At 47.1% G+C, this 21,758-nt stretch overlaps 1 protein-coding gene and 1 pseudogene across 4 annotated transcripts in view; both read left to right on the forward strand.

Moving 5' to 3' along the window:
- Window positions 1-530: 530 nt before the first annotated feature.
- The window catches only part of RASSF2 (Ras association domain family member 2), a 53,314-nt gene continuing 32,086 nt past the window's right edge, over window positions 531-21,758 (forward strand). Inside the window, exons 1-2 of one of the 4 annotated variants that reach the window (XM_053574809.1) lie at window positions 531-854; window positions 1,727-1,800. The gene's annotated coding sequence lies outside the window, so the exon portion shown is untranslated. Of the gene's footprint in view, window positions 855-1,726; window positions 1,801-12,049; window positions 12,286-17,919; window positions 18,025-18,469; window positions 18,489-21,758 lie in introns of those variants that run through there. The other 3 variants (XM_053574810.1, XM_053574811.1, XM_053574812.1) reach the window with 3 other exon arrangements.
- LOC128573489 (peptidyl-prolyl cis-trans isomerase FKBP14-like) lies at window positions 9,888-10,505 on the forward strand (annotated as a pseudogene).

Here is a 21,758-nt window from a genome sequence, read left to right on the forward strand (position 1 = left end):
CTGCCAGACAGCTCAAGGGCCTCCAGTGCACGGGAGCTCCGGAGGTCTGGGATGGAGAAGGGGGAGGAGGTGAGAGATGGACAAAGAAACTTGGCCTCCTTCACATTGCTGTCACGTCTGCCAGCCCGCCAAGTCCAAGGGGCCTGCTTGTCCCCTGTCCAGCTCAAATCCTTTTGGGAGTGAACTGGGGCATTAGAAACAAATCCCACATCATCTGCTTGGGGAGTCCGGGGCGCTGGAGGTGTGCCCGCCGGGGCAGCGCGACTGCTCCCTGGGGGTGGCTGTCACACAGCGCTGGGCAAGCCGAGGAGCTTGGTCCAAGTCTCCATCTCGCTTGGAGAGAGCCGCAGCAATGGGGTGAAGGGAATCAGCTCGTCCTCCCCACCCCCAGGGCGGAAGAAACGTGGATAGCGGGAGCCCAGACTAGCAGGCGGAGAAGGCGACGCGAAGCCACCGCATTGTCTGTAAGGGAGGGAAGCTCCGCCCCTGAAGTGGTGGGGAGAAGGGGAGGGAAGGCAGGAGAGCTGGGGAGGAAGAAAGGCGAAGGCTGAGGGGTGGGGAGAGAGATGGACAGCGAGAGAGTAAGGGGACAGAAGACAGTCGCACAGGGTAGGGGCGGATAAAGGCCTAGGTGCGGGAGGGAAGCCGTGGAGGGGCGGAGGGGAGCGAGGTGGACTGGGCGACCGACCCCCCGTCGCGCGGCCGTAGCCTGCCCAGCCTGGCTGCATTTGAGCCGAGCCGCCGATCGCTGTCCAGAGGCGCAGCTGGAGCAGCCCCCGCCCGTCGTGGCGCCCCCACTTTCCAACTCTACGCTTCCTGAGGCGCGCGCAAGATGCAGCTGGCCCGGGATGCAGGCAAGGCGCGGGCGCGAGCTTGGGACACCGGGCGCTGGGAGCGAGGCACCGGCGTGGGTTGCGGGGCGCAAGGCGCAGGGCACGGGGCTGCCCTCTCTCCCACGTCCCCCGACCTTGTGGAAAGTTTTCCCACGATAGCCTCTACCCGTCCTGGTCAGCCCCTCAGTCTTCTCCCGCCCCTTGTCTCCCCGGTCCTCCCCAAGGCGCGGGGTTCCCTGGGCGTGCAGACCCTCTCAGGGGCCGCATAGGCGCGGAGCCCCAACCTGCCCGCCTTCCGGGCGAAGAAAGTTGTGGCTTGGAGCTCGTGCTGCTTCCCAGACCCCTGGGGCTGGAGGTGCGGGTTTCCTTCTCTTCGCGCCCACTCCATCTCGGGGTCTTCGCGACTCTAACAAGGAGGGGGAGGGGTGGCAGGTGCAGAACTGGGCAGGCCCCGACAGCCCAGAGAACATCGGACCCCATCCGCCGCCTTACAGCCCAAGACACTTCCCCACAGGCGGGTCCTAGTCCTGGGCGCGGGGAGGCAGCGCGTTCAGGTTCCCTCTGCCTTGAGAAGGGTGCAGGGTGCCCAAGGGCCCTTGGTCGTTGGGGCACTTCCCCTTTGCGGTCTCCAGTCCCACCCGCGGAGCTGGTGCCTGAGACCGCCAGGGACCTCTGCCTTGCTGGCGCCCTTGGCAGCTTCCCGCCTCTTCCCTTTTGGAGCGCTTACTTTGCTCTCAGCGCTAAGCCCCCGAATTCTGGGGACAACACGGAGCGGCGGTGGCCTGACCGGGAGACCGAGTGTTCCGTTTCAGAGTCCCACTGCGCCTCTGCACCTCAGTGACAGCAGAGGCTGAACACCAGGCTTCTCAGCTCTGCGCTCACTTCCTTCGCAGGTGTCCGGACTCCTGGTGCCTAGAGTGGGTCCTCCGGAAGAGCAGAGGCTGCCTCTGCGGCGGGCGGGATTATAGTAAGTACCTGACTTGTGATGAATGAATACTTGAATGGAGCAAGCTGACAAAAAAACAATTTGTGCCGCACAGGGACTCGGTTCCTTGTTTCCTCCTGTTTGTCCTGATACAATGGGAGGAAAGAATTAGAAACCATGATTCTTTTAAACATCCGGAGAGAGAGCCAAGGGTCTTCTTTCAGGAGCATCTGGGTGAAGGATCTGAGGTTGGAATTATTTTATTACTCAATCTGCATAATACTTACTGGGTAAGTATTTTATTACTTTTTCTGCAGGTGGCCTGAAGAATTAAAGGAATCTCTCATGGCTCAGATAAATTTAGTTGTTTGAGAAGAGTTAATTTATTTTAAAAAACCGTTGTATTCAAATGTGGTGTCCCAGGGACTAAGTGTGGCATCCACCTGCATGGTATCCAGTTGGGATCAGAGACCCTGCAGTGGGGTCTTGAGTGTGCACAGCTGCTGTGTCCCATGCTCTAGATAGGTGGGCCTAGTGCCTGGGAGCTGTGGCCATCAAGGTGGGCCACAGTGAGATGGAGGACAGCCTCAAATGATGACTGAGCTTGGAGAGGGCAGGTAGTTTTGGAGAGGGATAGTTCTTGCCCTGGAGCGGATGGAGGCAGAGCATGCAGGTGGCCTGGACACCTGGGGGTGTAGGCTGCCACAGTTTAGGATTCCCTGAGTGGAGGAGGTTGGAAGGTAAATCTTGTTCATTCAGAAGAAGGGAGAGCAGAGGTGGAATACTGGGGAGACACAGGAAAATCCTTGGGTCTCCTATCCCAAGTGATCCACCACTCTCATTTTTATGCTGGAATTTGGTTGGAATGATGAGGACTCCTTTCAGAGGACTCCCTTGGCTGAGAGAGGGCCAGGGATGTGAAGCCCACAGTGCCTCCCTCCAGGAGAAGTGTGTGTGTGGAGTGCCCTCTGCGTTGGATCAGTGTGCCTGTGTCTGCTGTGTCTCTGGCCAGCATCATCCCTCCTTCCTGAGGTGGTCTCACTCTGTCTCTGGGGCTCCATCATTCACCTCTCTGCTACTTTGCGTGGCTCTGTTTGGGGATTCAGGTTTTCTCCCCAGTTTGTCCTGTTTTAGGTGTCATTCGGGGTGGTAAATAATCCTATGCCTTGTTTGTAATCTGCCACTCTTATATGTTCTGGGATGAATCAGTCACTCACTGGTTTTGCTTTTACTGCTTGGTCTATTTCCTGGTGCCTTGGAGCCAGGTTTTGTGTCTGTGCTCTGTGCGTGAGCTGCTTAGGAATGGCTGGGCGCTGCTGGAGGGGAGCCCAGGCTGTGCATCTGCTGCCTCTGAGGGCTGGACTGACTTCACTGATTGCTTGCCAGAAAGGGGACCCATCATCAAAGCACAAAGGAACTTTGGCCTGATTATTGCCTTCAGTCCTCTTCAGGAAACTTCTGCAGGGAGTGGGAGGTTGGGCACAGAGGCAGGGCCAGGTTGACAGACAGTCCCAGGGAGAGGTTGGGAAGTAAACTGGGTGATCCCAAGAGCAGATGCAGGACTTGCCTCAGTTTCTTCCCTTCCCACGGAGTAAGAAACTAGGCAGGTCTCGACAGTGTGCTTGCAGCTGAACAAGATGTCCAGTCTCTGTTCAGCACATATCTGCCAAGACCTGCCACAGCTGAGTATATAAAGCCAGGGTGGCAGTCTCCTCCTGCCACTTTTCATAAAATGGTTTAGTTGTTTACCCCAATGACACACTGTTCTGTGTAAATACCTCCCTTATTCCCAGAAGATTTTTTTTTTTGCAGTTTTTGGCCAGGGCTGGGTTTGAACCTGCCACCTCTGGCATATGGGGCTGGCGCCCTACTCCTTTGAGCCACAGGAGCTGTCCTCCCAGAAGAATTTTTAAAAAGTCCTTAAGTGGGATGAGCTCCCCCAGGCTGGTGACCATTAGTTTCATTTATGAGATCTGCTTGTGGGCTTCCACAGCTGCCAGAGGACAGCTGGCACCGGGGAAGGAGGGCGCAGTCATAGGCACATTCTGAGACTTGACTGGCTAGGAGACCAGTGGCTCATTTTTTATCATTCCTGGGATGATCCTGTAATCACAGGCTTATGTGACTATTTGGGGTGACAGCTTGGGTCTGAAGAACTCCTGCCCAAAGCAGCTATATCTGTACCATAGAAGAGAACCTTTTACAGAAGGGAGCCTAGAACGGTATTTCACTAATTCCTGTGGGATGGGCAAAGTGACTTCCAGGGGCTTTTCCTATTCCTTCTATGGATAAAAATTGGCAGAGAGATATCTCATGCTTTCTTTGGACATGTCAACCCAAAGTGATTTGACAAAGTAGGTTTCCTTCATCAGCAGGGTGCTTTACCCATAGTTAGCATTCAGTTAAGTGTTTCTGTGTTATTAACTCTTCATTTCTATGAGTATAATCAAAAGAGTGTTGCATTTGAACGTTTGAATTGCCATCTGCCATTTTCTAGCTATTGGATAATGTAATAAGTGCTGTCAGCCTCCTGCCCATGTTCCCTTGGCTTCAACCAAGGACTGATGGGAGGTATTTAAATACTCTGTTCGATAACCTTGAGGGACTCTGCTATCCCTAAGTATTCCCTGGCAGAACTGAATCCCAATTGCTCACAATAATAATTGGCTCCCTTCATCGGCTGCCTTCCATTCCTCATCTTACTTCCCCACTCCCCTTGCACTTGCACTTGAGTCCTTGCTTCAGGGTCTAATTCTGGAGGAAACCGATCTAAGATGGGTTTCAGTCTGTAGTGAAAAAGTCTTTTAAAGTCTCAGTTTTCCTAGGTGTAAGGTGGAAATTTTATTTTATTTATTTTTTTGCAGTTTTTGGCTGGGGCCGGGCTTGAACCCGCCACCGGTACATGGGGCTGGCACCCTACACCTTGAGCCATAGGCACTGCCCAAGATGGAAATTTTAATAACTATCTAACAGTAATATTGTGAGGATCAGATGAGCTGTCATATGTGCTCAGGTGGTAGCCTGGCATATAGCAAGCATTCAGGAAAGCATTTGTCTACATTTCTGCCCTACCATGGGTCACTCATTGGTTAGTGTAGAGGGGGACTGTGGTGGAGTGGAGAGTGTGTATTATGGTGCAACATGGAGAATTATAGTACTTTGGAGAGAGAGGCTGTCCTTAGGTTAGATGAGGAAATTGAGGTCACCTGCTCATAGTTTGCATTCCTAGGCTGTGGTCCATGAGTCCTTGGTTGTGACCAATGTTTAACAACTGGCTCTTGGAAAGGTGGGGTAGAGGAAGTCCCACTTTTCCATGTTTGCTGATTTCTTTAGTGTAAATTTTCTTACCATGGTTGATTTCATGCTGAGCACTGAGTTACTGAGTTGGGAATTGGTGAGCACCGCCAGCCCTTGAGAGCCAGTAGGAGCCTGCCTTGAGAGCCAGTAGGAGCCTGCTCCAGCACACATCTAGCCATGACTAAGCTGGCAGGTGACCCAGTGATTTCAATTTCCAATTTTGCACGTGGGGAGGAGAGGGTAAGAACTGTGTAGGTGTCAAAAACTTGGAATATGTTAGAGCTCTGCCCTGAACTGATTGAATCACTGTGTGTGACATTCCTGGGATACATTATTAAAGGTTATTAAAATGTTGACACTATGAGTCTTTCTGAGTCGCAATTTCCCTATCTACAAGGCAGGGGATTACAGCAGTATTTTTCAACCTTTTTTTATCTCATGGCTCACTTGAACCTATAGTTAAACTTCCATGGCACACTTAAATTATATTGATCATAAAAAAGAATAAAAAAAGAATATGCTTCTTTGATTTGAGCTCCTTTCAAAAATAGTTTAATTAATGATCTTTAAAATTTTTCTTGGCACACCTAAGATCCTCTCCCAGCACACCAGTGTGCCAAGGCACACCAGTTAAAAGCCACTGGATTCGAGGATTCCACAGGTCCCTTCTAGCACTTGATCTCTTTAGGAATAATCTAGTACCTTATCCTTCTGTTTATACAAGAACAAAACTTTTAATAACAGAAAACCTTTCATGTGTTTATGCTTGTGGTGGCCGCCGTGGGGCACCCAGCACTGGGCCATCCTAGAGTCTTTCCTTTTTTTTTTTTTTTTTTGAGACAAAGTCTCAAGCTGTTGCCCTGGCTAGAGTACTGTGGCATCACAACTTACAGTAACCTCAAACTCTTGGGCTCCAAAGTAGCTGAAACTACAGGCGCCCGCCACACGCCTAGCTATTTTTTTTGCTGCAGTTGTCTTTGTTGTTTTAGCTGGCCCAGGCTGGGTTTGAACTCACCAGCCTCCATGTATGTGGCCAACGCTCTACTCACCTAGAGTCTTTCTTACTGGGCAAGGGAACTTAGTAGACATTAACCCAGTGTAATCCTTTCTTTCTTTCTTTTTTTTTTTTTTTTGAGACAGAGTCTCACTATGTCACCCTGGGTAAAGTGCTGTGGCATCACAGCTCACAGCAACCTCAAATTCTTGGGCTTAAGCGATTCTTTTGCCTCAGCCTCTCAAGTAGCTGGGACTACAGGTGCCTGCCACAATGCCTGGCTATTTTTTGGTTGTAGTTGTTGTTATTTGGCAGGCCGGTCTGGATTTGAACCCGCCAGCCCTGGTGTATGTGGCTGGCACCCTAGCTGCTGACCTACAGGCGCTGAGCCAATCCAGCCTTTCTTTTTTTTTTTTATTGTTGGGGATTCATTGAGGGTACAATAAGCCAGGTTACACTGATTGCATTTTTTAGGTAAAGTCCCTCTTGCAATCGTGTCTTGCCCCTAGAAGGTGTGGCACACACTAAGGCCCCACCCCACCTCCCTCCTTCCCTCTCTCTGCTCTTCTTTTCCCCAGCCTTTTTTATACAACAGTTTCACTTCATGGCATAGGCATGGTGTGTCCCCAACAGCAGGCCCAGGGTGTGAGGAGCTGATTTCTTATTGAAAGGACAGTCCCTTTCTGAGCTGCTAAGCAATGTCATATACCCAAGGGGAATGCAAGAAAAGTCCATGCAGAGAAAAAGACTTTGATAACAGAATCCAACATCCTTTGTGGATGTTTTACTCTTTTTTTTTTTTTTTTTTTCTTTAGAGTTGGAGTCTCCCTATGTTGCCCAGCCTAGCCTTGAACTCCTGGGCTCAAGGGATCCTCCTGCCTTAGTCTCCTAAGTCCAAGGAGTGGGGACTACAAAGGGTTTAGTTTTACTCTTTTTTTTTTTTTTTTTGTAGAGACAGAGTCTCCCTTTATGGCCCTCGGTAGAGTGCCGTGGCCTCACACAGCTCACAGCAACCTCCAACTCCTGGGCTTAAGCAATTCTTTTGCCTCAGCCTCCCGAGTAGCTGGGACTACAGGCGCCCGCCACAACGCCCGGCTATTTTTTGGTTGCAGTTTGGCCAGGGCCGGGTTTGAACCCGCCACCCTCGGTATATGGGGCCGGTGCCTTACCGACTGAGCCACAGGCGCCGCTCTTAATGGACCATTGAACAATCTCCTGAGGGAGTCCCTGACTCAGCGATTCCTCCCCTAGGAATTCTTATCCTAAGGATATAATTGGGCAAGTGCAGAAAACTAAGTGTATAGGAATGTCCCTTGCAGCAGTATTTATAATAAAGACAACAGTAGAATGAGAGAGAGAAACTAAATGCCAAAAATCATAAATTAGTTAATTATAGTATATTTATACATTATAATACCATGTGGCTACAAAAACATAAGTTGTAGATGTGTATCTATTAACTTGGTAAAATATATTTCTTTTATTTATTTATTTATTTTTGGTTTGAGATTCATTGAGAGTACAAAGAATTAGGTTACACTGATTGCATTTGTTAGGTACAGTCCCTCTTGTAATTGTGTCTCACCCCCAAGAAGTGTGCCATACACCGTGACGCCCCCCATCCCCTTTTCCCCATCCCTCATTCCCCTACCCTCCACCTTATGTTAGATTGGTGGAAAGATATCTTTCTAAAAAGTAGGCTACTGGTATGCTGTTTTGCAAAATAAATCACCTGTTTACATTTTCATCTGGAAGGATATATGGGAAGATGCTGGGTGGTGGAATTCTGGGAGATTTTGATCTTCATCTTTTATAATATATAATTACTTTTATTTTTATTGTGGTAAAATGTATATACTATAAAATTTATCCTTTTAACCATTTTAAAGTATACAATTTAATGGTCACAATGTTGTGTGACCATTATCCATTTCCAGAACTTTCCCGTCATTCCAGATAGAAACTCTGTGCCCATAAAACCATAAATCCTCATTCCCTCCTGTCCCCAGCTCCTGATAACCTCTATTCTACTAATTATCTTTATGAATTTGCCTACCCTTGGTACTCCATACAAACGGAATGGTATATTTGTTCTTTTGTAGATATTAATCTTTTTGCTTATCTGTGTTCTTAAAATAAATAAAAAATGTTTATTTCACCTATGTAATAGAAAGGAAAGCAAGCCCTAGGTAACGGTTGTAGTATATGACCTCTGATTTAGGGCAAGGCCACAGGGTCCTAGCCATCTTCCAGCCCTGGGGCAGGTGTTGGGGTGTGACCTCCATCTCAGCCTAGCTGGACATAGGCAGGCAACCAGGGGTTGAGGAGTATGGTGGCCTCGGAGCTTAGCCTGCTTGCTGATTGCCTGTTGCTGAATCATCTCACCCCAGGGTTTTCTGTGTGTGCTAATAGCTTTGGAAGGGTGGGCTTATGGTTCACTGGGCCTCTGATGATGTAGCACCTTTCCTGCAGTGAGTGAGACCCAAATCAGGCAGAGGTGGGGCTATCAACACCAGCTGCCTTGAAACTTAAGAGAGTTTCAACTTTTCTATTTCAAGCATCCTTTCTTTGTTCCAAAATCTGCAGCGGGACAGCTGAGTACCCATCATGGTGGTTGTGGCCATGTCTGTTGAATGCTGTTGTTGCTGGGGCCATGGTGCAGCGGGGTTGGGAGCTGGTGAGGCAGTGTGCACACTTCAGTTCTTTTTTTTTTTATTGTTAAATCATAGCTGTGTACTTTAGTGCAATCGCCTGTACCCATTCTAAGATGCACCATAGATGTGGCCCCACCCATTACCCTCCCTCCACCAAAACCTCCCCCCTCCCTTCCCCTTCCTTGGCCCTTTCCCCATAGTCTTGTGCTATAGTTGGGTTATAGTCTTCATGTGAAAGCTACAATTTAGCTTCATAGTAGGGCTGAGTACATTGGATACTTTTTCTTCCATTCCTGAGATACTTTGCTAAGAAGAATATGTTCCAGCTCTATCCATGATGAAAGAGGTAAAGTCTCCATCTTTCTTTAAGGCTGAGTAGTATTCCATGGTATACATGTACAACAATACACTTCAGTTCTTGTGGGGCGGCTGTGGGACCCAAAAGTAGGAAACTAGGTCACGTGATTCTATTCAGGAGACACACAAATGAGTCAGGTGGCTTTTCTTTTTTTTTGAGACAGAGTCTCACTTTGTCATCTTCAGTAGAGTGCCATAGTGTCTCATAGCTTACAGCAACCTCAAATTCCTGGGCTATAAGCAATTCCCTTGCCTCAGGCCTCCCAAGTAGATGGAATTACAGGTGTCTGCCACAACGCCTGGCTACTTTTCCAGATGAGGTCTCTCTCTGGCTTAGGCTGCTCTTGAACCTGTAAGCTCAGGCAGTCCACCTGCCTAGGCCTCCCAAGTGCTGGGATTACAGGCGTGAGCCACCGCACCCGGCTCATGTGGCTTTTCTCTGGAGCGCCTTGTTCTGTGGTAAATGCTTTAAGTTCCTTGGAAAGCGAATTCCCCAAAGTGCATGCCTTATAGGTCCAGGAAGGCTCTAAGGAAGTCTCTTTATCTGCTTCTGCCTGTTTTCCATCTGCCCGATGGGCAGCTGTCCTGTTAAGCACTGGCAGTTAGGGAAGTGTAAAGATTTTTTTTTTTTTAATTTTAGAGACGAGGTCTCGTTCTGGCTCAGGCTGGTCCCCAACCTGTGAGCTCAGGCAATCCGCCCGCCTTGGCCTCCCATGTGTTGATTTTATAGAGATCCATGAAAATGTGAGAATGCCCTGTGCTAAGGATATTTGACCAGGAAAAATGTTAACTGGACACAGAAGAGATGTCTTTCCTGCTTTAGCAACATGAGGCTTTTCTTGTGGGACATGGTCTTAATGTGTTAGCCATGTCTTTGCGGCTCAGATCCCTGAACCAAAAGTGAAAATTGCAGTTCTCCAGAAGCCATTCATCTGCCATCAAAACCAAAGGAGAGGATTTGATGTTGGGCCACAGTGAAGGCTACTTTCACTACTTTCACAGACATAACAATGGTTGGCCCATTTGATTTACCCTGGAGGCTCTGAAAGGCTGGGACCAGGGCTTGAAAGGAATGAGTGTAAGAGAGAAAGGAAAGCTCATTCCTCCTGCTCTGTGATATGGAAAAGAAGGAGAAGGCAAAATTCTTCCAGAGAGTACAGTGATACTCAACATTGATCTCCTAGAGATTCAAAAATGGACCAAGATCCCATGAATCATTCTAAGAAATGGATCTTTATAATGACTGGAAACTCTCTAAAGATGAGGTTAAATTGTATTGAAAGAAGGAGTTTGAGAAGCACAGTGTGGTAGTGAATGAAAGTTATCACGATGTTTTGGTGCAGCATATTTTTTATAAAGAAAATAAAGACAAAGATGGATTTGCATCTCCTAGAGAATTTACATATAAACGTGATGAGTTAGAGAGATATGTCTACCCATTTTAGCATCCATCTTTAAAGAAAGGGTATCATCTTTAATGAAAGTTTTATTTTTTTAACAATATTCTGTTCTTTCTTTGTTTTTTATATTTATATATCTTTTCTGACTCTTTTTTAAAGAACCCCTTAGGGTTTGTAAGTGCTCATTTCTTTCTGGTAAGTTACTGGGAAGAAAAACAATGAATTTGAATGGAAGACTTCTAGACTATGTTCTACTTTTATATATGAAGACTTGTTTTGCCTTCTTAGTTATTTAAAAATATTGCAGCTGGTAGCCGGGAGTTGTGGCGGGCGCCTGTAGTCCCAGCTGCTCGGGAGGCTGAGGCAAGAGAATCGTGTAAGCCCAGGAGTTAGAGGTTGCTGTGAGCCGTGAGACGCCACGGCACTCTACCGAGGGCAGTAAAGTGAGACTCTGTCTCTACAAAAAAAAAAAAAAAAGAAATTGCAGCTGGAAATATACCACAACATGAGACCAAGTTATAAGCATAAATCAGCACCCTGTATTTCTGCCTCCCTCCATTTTCTACAAGTTAGAGACTGACATATTTGAAAAGCCTTTTGCAATAGGCCAAAGGTTGCTATTTTCATGTTATAATGAAATAATTTGTCTTGACTTGGTAGCAGCTTTACAGCTTTACCAGGGAGAAGTGCAATGCTGAAGTTGGTAACAAAGTTAACAGTTTATATGACCAGCCTCAGCAAGAGAGAGACCTCATCTCTAAAAATAGCTGGGCGTTGTGGCAGGTGCCTGTAGTCCCAGCTACTTGGGAGGCTGAAGCAAGAGAATTGCTTTAGCCCAAGAGTTTGAGGTTGCTGTGAGTTGTGATGCCACAGTGCTCTACTGAGGGCCACAAAGTGAGACTGTCACACACACACACACACACACACACAAAATTAAAATATTAAAAAAATACCATAGCCAAAAAACAAACAAACAAACAAAAAATACCATAGCCAAAAAGAAAAAAAAAAAAAAAGCTTTTATAGAGATGGCCTCTGAAGGTCATTTTGAGGAGCAGTTCTGTTTTTCATGTTGCTGACTGTCCTTTAGGGTTAGTCAGCTGGTCACAGGGCAGGGCGGTCAGAGGAGGCCATGAATGTGGTATTGTGGCAAACTTCCCCTCAGCCTCCTGGAAATGTTCTGGAAACTCCCAGATGTGCCATCTTTGCTGGCATTGCAAAGGGCCCTAGATCTGCTGGGGGAGGTGGATTTCCCTGCATGTGATGCTGCATGTGTTAACATGGTTAAAGGATCATGGATGCAAGATGGTCCCACAGGGCTGGGCCCCCGCCTCTTCTCCCCTCAGCACACACTTGCCCCTTTTCTTGCTCTCCCTCTCACCACTTCTCACATCCCAGGAATCTGCCCACTTAGGGGGGTGGAGGAGGCCAGGCACCTCCTGCTAGCTTTTCTATACCCAGGTAGCAAGTAGTGGAGGCCCCAAGGTCTCTGCACACAGAGCTCAGAGTCTCAGCCTATAGCACCAAAAAAGGAAGAACTGCTGGGGTTCCCTTTAGGAAGGGGATGTGAGGTCAGAGATGCGTCTTAGAGAGGCCTGTGATTTGGAAACCACCCGGTAAACAGGAAGTGTGGCTATCAAAGAAACCTGTGCTTGTAGGAAGCAGGGAACCGGATCGCATCCCCACCTGCCAGGATGGTCAGTGTGTTTCTGCAGAGCTGAGAGACCAAACTCTCAGACGGGAGAGTGAAAGCAGCAAGGGACACAGACCTCAGGCCCTCCTGTAATTATTGGACTGAAAGAAAGTGCGACTTGCCCTTGCCCAGGTAGGATGCAGAAAGCGCTCATTGCTGAGAGCACAGGTCAGGGAGTGTTCCATCCCACTGGCTTTACTGGGGCCAGTGTTGTCTCCACCAGCTTCTCACTTTCCCCTGGGCAAAACCTGTCACATGGAATTTCTCACTCTGAATCTGAGCCCCTGGTGGGCTATATCTGTCTGGGCCCCTCTGGCTAAATGTCATAGAGGTGCTGCTTCAGGGAGGCAGATGTGACAAGCTCTTCCCCACGGGTCAGCAGATATTGGGGGTTAGCATGGTAGGTCCCTGGTTTCTCTGAGCTGGAGTCTAAATTCTGCCCATACTCACCTCACACGTGCACACACCCATATATATGGACACGCACCCAAACACACAGACACGGACACACACGCATGCACACACACACATGCACATATGCAGGACACACACACACACATATACATGGACACACACACTCCCGTATACACATCCATACATACGGACACACACACCCATACACACAGACATACACCCATACATACGGACACACACATACCCCTACACTCTCACTCACATCCATACCTGCACTTTCACACCCACTCACACAGCCTTTTCTGTCTGGAGTTTTTACTTCCTTCCCACCCTTCTTTTGTCCTTCTCCGACACCCTGGTGCTCTGACAATAGGCTAAGGGCCTTTGGGCTTCCTTGTAAACATTCATCCAGAGGGTCGAAACTGGTGGCTGCTGGAAGGACTTCCCTATAAACATGCGGCTGCTTCTCCAGCCTGCGAGTCTATTGTTTGGGTGGCCCTAGCAGCGGCCTTCTGGGTCACTCATCTGGCCACCCACCTGTTGGGGGTGGGAAGAATTGGGGCTTTGCAAAGACTTGCTTGGGGGATCCCAGCTCTGCTCTGCTGCACTTCTGTCCCTCCTGTATGGGGTGCAGGCCGGGATGGCCTCTGGAAGGACCTGGCCCTGCCACTTGTCAGAAATAGAGGTTTATGGGTGCAGGGTGGGGGCAGGGTGTAGGACCCATGAGTGTGAGGGGTGGACAGAGGGTGATATGGGGTAAGAGTCAGTGGCTCTGGCCTCAAAGTGCCAAGGTCTTGCTTTGGGTCTTTCTCCCTGGCCTCTGTGGGGTCTGTTTCCTCTGGGCTGGCCACTCACTCACCTCCCTGCTCCAGGACAGGGAGACTTGCTGGGGGCTGGAAACTGAAGCTGGCCTGCACCTGCCTCCCATGTAGCCAGTCCCTCAGATCTGGCTCTCAGCCGAGGCGCCATGGAAGGAGCACTGTGCTTCAGGCTGGTTGTGTGACCTGGGACAAGTCACCCAATTCCTGGGGTGAAAATAAAACTGTCCCCCTGGGGTTCTGGGAGGGACTGAGGTAAGCCTGTTACCAGCAGCATCAGCATCTGGGGAGCTTGTTGTAAATGCACTTTCTGAGTCCCTAGCTCAGAATGATTGAACCAGAACCTGGAGGGAGAGGCCACACTCTGTATCTTAAGGAGCCCTCTAGGGGACTGACGCACACCCCATGGGAGAAACACCCCTGCAGAATATAGCTGGGTCAGTTGATTTGGTGCTGAAAGCTTTTTTCCTCTTCAGCCCAGGAGAAGTTGCACTATATAAGGGTTTCTGCTTTGCCACTGAGCAGTCCCGGATTTGCAACTCAGCTCTGTCCTTTACTGGCCATGTGTCTTTGAGAGAGTTGCTTAGCTCCTTTGTGCCTCAATTGGATCATCTGCAAACTGGGGATAATAAAATGTATTTCTTTCTTTTTTTTTTTTTGAGATGATGTCTTACTCTGTCACCCCGGGTAGAGTGCTGTGGCATCGTAGCTCATAGCAACCTCAAACTCTTGGACTCAAATGATTGATCTTCTTGACCCAGCTTCCCAAGTAGCTGGGACTACAGGCCCACAACAACATCCAGCTAGTTTTTCTATTTTTAGTAGAGACAAGGTCTTGCTCTTACTCAGGCTGGTCTCAAACTCCTGAGCTCAAGTGATCCACCCAGCTCAGCCTCCCAGAATGCTTGGATTAGAGGCAAGAATGACCGTGCCTCAAAGTGTCTTTCGTAATGGGGTTGTTGCAGTGATTAGAGTCAAAGCAGGTGAACAGTGAGCCCATACTAGGCTCACATCTGTTGTTTTAGCATCTGTTGTATTGGCACAAAAGTCTCCCTGATTTGTTCTGTTACCAAACAGATGCGACAGATGTCAAGGACCCATCCCTTGTGCTGCCTTCTGCTGGTTCTCTTGAGCTCAGCCCTTTTCTACCTGCCCCACAAGTGCTGCCCCTCCCCTGGCAGGGCAGGCAACCTCTTCCCAGATACCTTCCTCTCTTTCTTTCCTGAGGCTTAAAATTCCTTTGGTGTGGGGAGGAGAAAGGCCTTTTTTAGTCACAAAGGGGAAGGGAGTGGATTGCTGCAGATTGACGCAGGACCCTTGGCCTGTTCTCCCCAAGGTAATGTTTGGGGCTAGATCTTTTCCTGAGCAGAGTGGGAAAGAAGGGGATTGTGGTCAGAAAAGAGGCAGAGGAGGTACAGGTCCCAGATAGGACAGTAAGCGGACCTTCTATTTCTTCCAAAGAATCCCATATTTGGTGTTACCCAGGACAGGGTTTAGAAAACTGATATGGAATCTGTTGTCATCTCTTGGTCTTGGTAGGGCCCCAGCCCTGCACACAGCTCAAGTCTCCGTCCTTGTGTGTGGCACAACTGCACTGGGGTTTCCTGTTTGGCATCAGCAGTCTTCCTGCCCCAACGGCAGAGGCTGAAGCAGAGACAGGGCTGAAGTGCAGGCAAAGGGCCCAGCACTATCCTCTCTGGGGCTGCCTGGTTACACAGCAGATTTCCCTCGGGAGACCTGGCTGGGTCAGTCTTTAACACTTTAGTATGAAGCACTGTATTAGATAACTTTCTTCTCCATCCCAGACCCAGACTGTCCTCAGAGGGAGGGGAAGGGCTCCAACAAGAGGTGGGGACAGGGCCCAAAAGGGGAAGCGAGCATTTCACGCCTGGTGCTGACTCTAGCTTCCTGGCTGCTTCTGTGACATGGTGCACAAGCAGGGGCGCTTTGCATCAGCTCTGTGCCTGCACACACGGGCCTTCAGAGTGCTCCACACAGTCCCCTCCCCTTCTTCCTCAAAAATATTAGTAATGGGGAGAGGGTGCTAAAAAGCCAACTCAGTTTGCTTTTAGAAAATTCCATTTTTTCGGGTGGCGCCTGTAGCTCAAAGGAGTAGGGCGCCAGTCCCATATGCCTGAGATGGCGGGTTCAAACCTGGCCCCGGCCAAAAACTGCAAAAAAAAAAAAAAAAGAAAGAAAGAAAATTCCATATTTTCCTTTTTTGTAAGGCTGCTTTGAAGTACAGTAGAACCTCTGTAAGTTGACCACCCCAGGCACTGTAACAAACTGGTTATCATACGGAGGTGGTCAACAGAAGGAACCAGGTTTGCTGTACTGGCACATCACATGGTGTATGTCCAGTCTCTGAAAATTAGGTCAACTTAAGGAGGTAAGGAGGAGGTCAACTGTGGAGGTTCTACTGTACATTTGGGGATGGCCTCAGTCCACACAGCTCTATCCCTACCAGATTTCTCAGTAGTTCTCAGCCCTGGTTGTACATTGGTGTGACCTAGGCAGCCTTTAAAATGCTCAAGCCTGGGTACCTCTCAGAAAAACAGTCTGAGGTAACTGGTCTGGGCTGAAGCCTGGACACCAGGGTTTTAAAAGCAACTCCCCTCTCCTGCCTCTGCTCCAGAAGAATCGAATTAGCAAAGCCTGCACCTCTGAGATGTCATGTGTTCCAGGACACAGCTGTGCCCCACCCCCACCCGCATCTTTGGTTTAGCTGAGGCCTTGCTCAGTGTCTGGCTTCTCATGGGTCAGGGGTGGCTCTGTGGGTTTACCACCCCGGGAATTCTCTGTGAAAGCCCTCTCCTCCCTGTATCTGTCTCCCCCTTCTCCCAGAGGTACTTTCTCAGAGATGGTCTCTTCTCCCCACATCTCTCCATCAGAGAGGTGGGGGTGGGGTAGGGCCCAGCCCATATTCTACAATCAGCAAGACAGTTTAGGAAAAAACAAACAAACAAACAAAAAAAAAACTCCAAAAGCAACACCAACGTCTCTCTCACTCTGGACTTTTGTGCCAGGGTTGACCGCTTTTCGGTTCCACATTTGCCCCTCTCCTTCTGGGGACTTTTCAGCTGATAAATAAAAGGAGAGATGCTTGGTCTCTGGGCCCAAACAGAATTGGAGGGACGAGCCAAGGTCCTGGGGATGCTGAAAGACTGGATTAACCCCTGTGTGTTCTCCAGGCTCCCTGGAGCGTTAGGAGGAACCAAGAACTGCCGTCTTTGGTGGGAGCTGTGGATGCCTTTTCCACCTCCCAGAGCATCCAGAGGACTTGGTGTTTGGTCTCCTCACAGGAAGCTGAGCCTGTGAATTTCAAGGGCTTGGGCAGCCTTTCTTTTATTCTTGGGAAGGCTGGAAACACCTGTCAGTGGGGGTTTGTGGGAAGGAAGAGGGAAAGAGCCTTTGTGCAACTGCTGCAGGGCTTTGCCTGGGCCAGAGCTTGGAGGAGTCTGCCCCGTCCCTGCCACTTTGGCTCACACAGTGCCAGGCCGGTCCTGAGTGGGCAGCTGCAGCCTCTCAGCCCAGGGAAGGAGGAAGGGACAGGGCTTGTAGTTGTTCAGTTCCAGACATGGGCAGGTGCAGTAGGCACTGTGGTGCCCACCCGAGTCCTCCAGTCTGTGGCGTGTGCTGTGTTGACTGCTTCATCCTGATAATTGCTCTTGCAGGAAGTGGGGGTGGGTTACCCCTTCCTCCCATGGGTGGCTCTCAGCCAGTAACTGACAGGGCTCCAGAGTTCTGGCTGGGACCACTCTGTAGTGCCCCTTACACCCCAGAGCTCTCCCTGGGAACAGGCTGTGGCTGGACACCAGCTGAACCCTTAGCTGCTCCCCTACCCCATCCTGTTTCCCTTACTCCCTTACAGGTTTTTCCAAGAAACACTTCCATGTGCCCAAGGATCCTCATCTTGGGCTCTGCTTCTAGGAATCCCCTGACCTAAGGCAGCAGGTTAGCACCTTTGGGCTGGCCTTGAACTTCTTCCCTGCCTGAAGAAGTAACCATGATACTGGGGACATGTGCAGGAGAGAGGCCCAAGCTGGGAGCTGCAGGCCCAAGAGGGGAAAGAAGCAGCAGACAGAAGATTGCTGTGTCTAAGGGAATGTAATTTTCTAAACTAGTTTTTCTAAAGAGAAGTACTGATTTAGAAGTTTTGAGGAGTTAAATAGCTGTGTCCAGCTTGGTAGATTTAACTGTTTAACATTCTTAGAGCAGCTCCACATTAAAAATTATTCGTGGGGGCGGCTCCTGTGGCTCAGTGAGTAGGGTGCTGGCTCACTGAGGTGGTGGTGAGTTCAAACCTGGCCCTGGCCAAACTGCAACAACAAAAAAAAACAAACAAAAATAGCTGGGCATTGTGTAGTCCTAGCTACTTGGGAGGCTGAGGCAAGAGAATTGCCTAAGCCCAAGAGCTGGAGATTGCTGTGAGCTGTGACATACAGCACTTTATTGAGGGCAATAAAGTGAGACTCTGTCTCTAAAAAAAAAATTATTTGTGTAAAATCTGCCCTTCCTTTCTTATCCCTTTCCTCATATTGGTAAGCTATGAAGTGTTTCAGTTCTGTGCCTGAGATGCTGGCTGCTATGGGACACCTCCCATTCTGCCCTGCCTCGCTTTCACTTCTACAAAGACCAGGTCCATATCCTAAGGCATTGTGGGAAGTGATGCTTGTAAATGGTTCTTACAAGGCATTTTGGAGCCCAAGAGGGCTGCACACATTATAGATAATAACAGGGAAGGCAGAAGAGTGGCAGCCAGTCAGTTAAGTGAATCCTTCTCTCAAAGGCTGCAGATATTGGCAGCCACCCTTGAAGGAAGTGTCCAATTGAGTCCACATTCCAGCTCCATAAACCATCTTCCTCTGACCCTTCCTTGAGTGAGAAACAATGCTCTGTTTAAAAAATATCAGACTTAACTATAAATTTCCTGTCCTTTGTTAGGGCTACTCTTGTGTTTGCCTTAAAGTGTATGTAAATTTAGCTAGTTTTTTTCAGTTGGCTGGGACTAGCCAGTGATGTGCTGGGATAGTTGGAAAGTTGGTGAAGAGAAGTTCAGGTGCCCACTTACTTGTAACCTCAGTTCATCAAAGTGGTGGCTATGTACGTATTTTCCTAATGCTCCTTTTACAAGGAGCAAAATGTAAAAGAAAAAGGGTGGTGAGAAGTCAGGTCACAGACAAATTTGGAGCAACATGAGCCCATAGTTTGGAATACTAGCTGTAGCCTTTGTAAGGCTAACAGGTGAAGGGTGACAGAGCCCTGCAGAAGTCCCGTATTTGGGGCCATGAAACTATTTGATTTGTATCAATCTGATAAATAAAAAAATAGTCATGAAGGAAGTTAAACACCTTTTAATATATCTATTAACGATTTGTATTTATTTTTCCATGAACTATTGTGCATGTCTTCTGCCCATTTATTAAATGAGGGTAGGACATTTTTCTTATTTATTTATTAAAGCTCTTTATATATTAAAGACATTAGACCTTTGTCATATATATTATAAATATTCTGCCCCAATTTTTTATTTATCTTTTCACTTGGTATAGGATAATTGTTTTCAAAACAGAAAAATTTTTACAAATTGATATCAGCATTTTAAAATTATGCTTCTGGATTTCGGATCTTGAATATGAACATTTCCTTCAGCATTTTATTATTTAATGTTAAAATTTTTGATTTAATTATGATTTCTCTTTTGGTGGAAAAAATAAACTTCCCAATCTCACCTTTTCCAAAGGCCAACAAATTCTCTAATGATATTTTTTTAGATTAATTTACTTTCTCCCTACTATTTCAAAATATTACTTACATTTTGTCCCCAGATATATTTGGGCCTATGTCTATATGCCATGTTGTTTCATTGCTCTGCCTATCAATGGTTTTCTTTAGAACCATATAGGTTTAATAACTCTAGAGAAGACTCAGATTCTCTGAGGATGGTATTCTTTTTTTTTTTTTTTTTGATGACAGCTTATTTTCTTTTATTAAATTTTTTTTATTGTTAAATCATAGCTGTGTACATTAGTGCAATCTCCTGTACCCATTCTAAGATGCACCATAGATGTGGCCCCACCTATTACCCTCCCTCCACCAAAACCTTCCCCCTCCCTTCCTCTTCCTTGGCCCTTTCTCCATAGTCTTGTGCTATAGTTGGGTTATAGTCTTCATGTGAAAGCTATAATTTAGCTTCATAGTAGGGCTGAGTACATTGGATACTTTTTCTTCCATTCCTGAGATACTTTGCTAAGAAGAATATGTTCCAGCTCCATCCATGTAAACATGAAAGAGGTAAAGTCTCCATCTTTCTTTAAGGCTGCATAGTATTCCATGGTATACATGTACCACAATTTGCCAGTCCATTCGTGGGTCGATGGGCACTTGGGCTTCTTCCATGACTTAGCAATTATGAATTGGGCTGCAATAAACATTCTGGTACAGATGTCTTTGTTATATTGTGACTTTTGGTCTTCTGGGTATAAACCTAGTAAAGGAATTATAGGATCGAATGGCAGGTCTATTTTTAGGTCTCTAAGTGTTCTCCAAACATCCTTCCAGAAGGAACATATTAGTGGGCATTCCCACCAGCAGTGTAGAAGTGTGCCCTTTCCTCCACATCCCCGCCAACATTTCTGGTTTTGGGATTTTGTTATGTGGGCTACTCTTACTGGGGTTAGGTGATATCTCAGAGTAGTTTTGATTTGCATTTCTCTGATGATTAAGGATGATGAGCTTTTTTTCATGTGTTTGTAGATCGTGTGTCTGTCTTCTTTAGAGAAGTTTCTCTTCAAGTCCCTTGCCCACCCTGAGATGGGGTCACGTGTTCTTTTCTTGGTAATACGTTTGAGTTCTCTGTGGATTCTGGTTATTAGACCTTTATCGGAGGTATAACTTGCAAATATTTTCTCCCATTCTGAGGGCTGTCTGCTTGCTTTACTCACTATGTTCTTGGCTGTGCAGAAGCTTTTTAGTTTGATCAGGTCCCAGTAGTGTATTTTTGATACTGCTTCAATTGCCTGGGGAGTCCTCCTCATAAAATATTCACCCAGGCCTATTCCTTCAAGAGTTTTCCCTGCACTTTCTTGTAGTATTTTTATAGTTTCATGTCTTCAGTTTAAATCTTTTATCCAGTGAGAGTCTATCTTAGTTAATGGTGAAAGGTGTGGGTCCAGTTTCAATCTTCTACAGGTTGCCAGCCAGTTTACCCAGCACCATTTGTTAAATAGGGAATCTTTTCCCCACTGAATGTTTTTAATTGGCTTGTCAAAGATCAAATAACTCAGTGAGAGTCTATCTTAGTTAATGGTGAAAGGTGTGGGTCCAGTTTCAATCTTCTACAGGTTGCCAGCCAGTTTACCCAGCATCATTTGTTAAATAGGAAATCTTTTCCCCACTGAATGTTTTTAATTGGCTTGTCAAAGATTAAATAACGGTAAGTAGCTGTATCCATCTCTTGGTTCTCTATTCTGTTCCAGACATCTACTTCTCTGTTTTTGTGCCAGTACCATGCTGTTTTGATCACTATGGATTTATAGTACAGTCTCAGGTCTGGTAGTGTGATTCCTCCTGCTGTGTTTTTATTGCTGAGTAATGTTTTGGCTATTCGAGGTTTTTTCTGATTCCATATAAAACGAAGTATTTTTTCAAGATCTTTAAAGTATGACAATGGAGCTTTAATAGGAATTGCATTAAAATTATATATTGCTTTGGGCAGTATGGACATTTTAACAATGTTGATTCTTCCCAGCCATGAGCATGGTATGTTTTTCCATCTGTTAACATCTTCGGCTATTTCTTTTCTTAGAGTTTCATAGTTCTCTTTGTAGAGATCTTTCACGTCCTTTGTTAGGTATACTCCCAAATATTTCATCTTCTTTGGCACTACTGTGAAAGGAATAGAGTCCTTGACTGTTTGTTCAGCTTGCTTATTGTTGGTATATATAAAGGCTACAGATTTATGGGTGTTGATTTTGTAGCCTGAGACATTGCTATATTCCTTGATCACATCTAAAAGTTTTGTAGTAGAATCCCTAGTGTTTTCCAGATATACGATCATATCATCTGCAAAGAGTGAAAGTTTGATCTCTTCTGACCCTATGTGGATACCCTTGATCGCCTTTTCTTCCCTCATTGCAATGGCTAAAACTTCCATTACAATGTTAAAGAGCAATGGAGACAATGGGCAACCTTGCCTGGTTCCTGATCTAAGTGGAAATGATTTCAATTTAACTCCATTCAATATGATATTGGCTGTGGGTTGGCTGTAGATGGCCTCTATTAGTTTAAGAAATATCCCTTCTATACCAATTTTCTTAAGTGCTCTGATCATGAAGGGACGCTGGATATTATCAAAAGCTTTTTTTGCATCAA

The sequence above is a fragment of the Nycticebus coucang genome, chromosome 21 (assembly GCF_027406575.1).
Source record: "Nycticebus coucang isolate mNycCou1 chromosome 21, mNycCou1.pri, whole genome shotgun sequence".
Classification (NCBI taxonomy): Eukaryota; Metazoa; Chordata; class Mammalia; order Primates; family Lorisidae; genus Nycticebus; species Nycticebus coucang.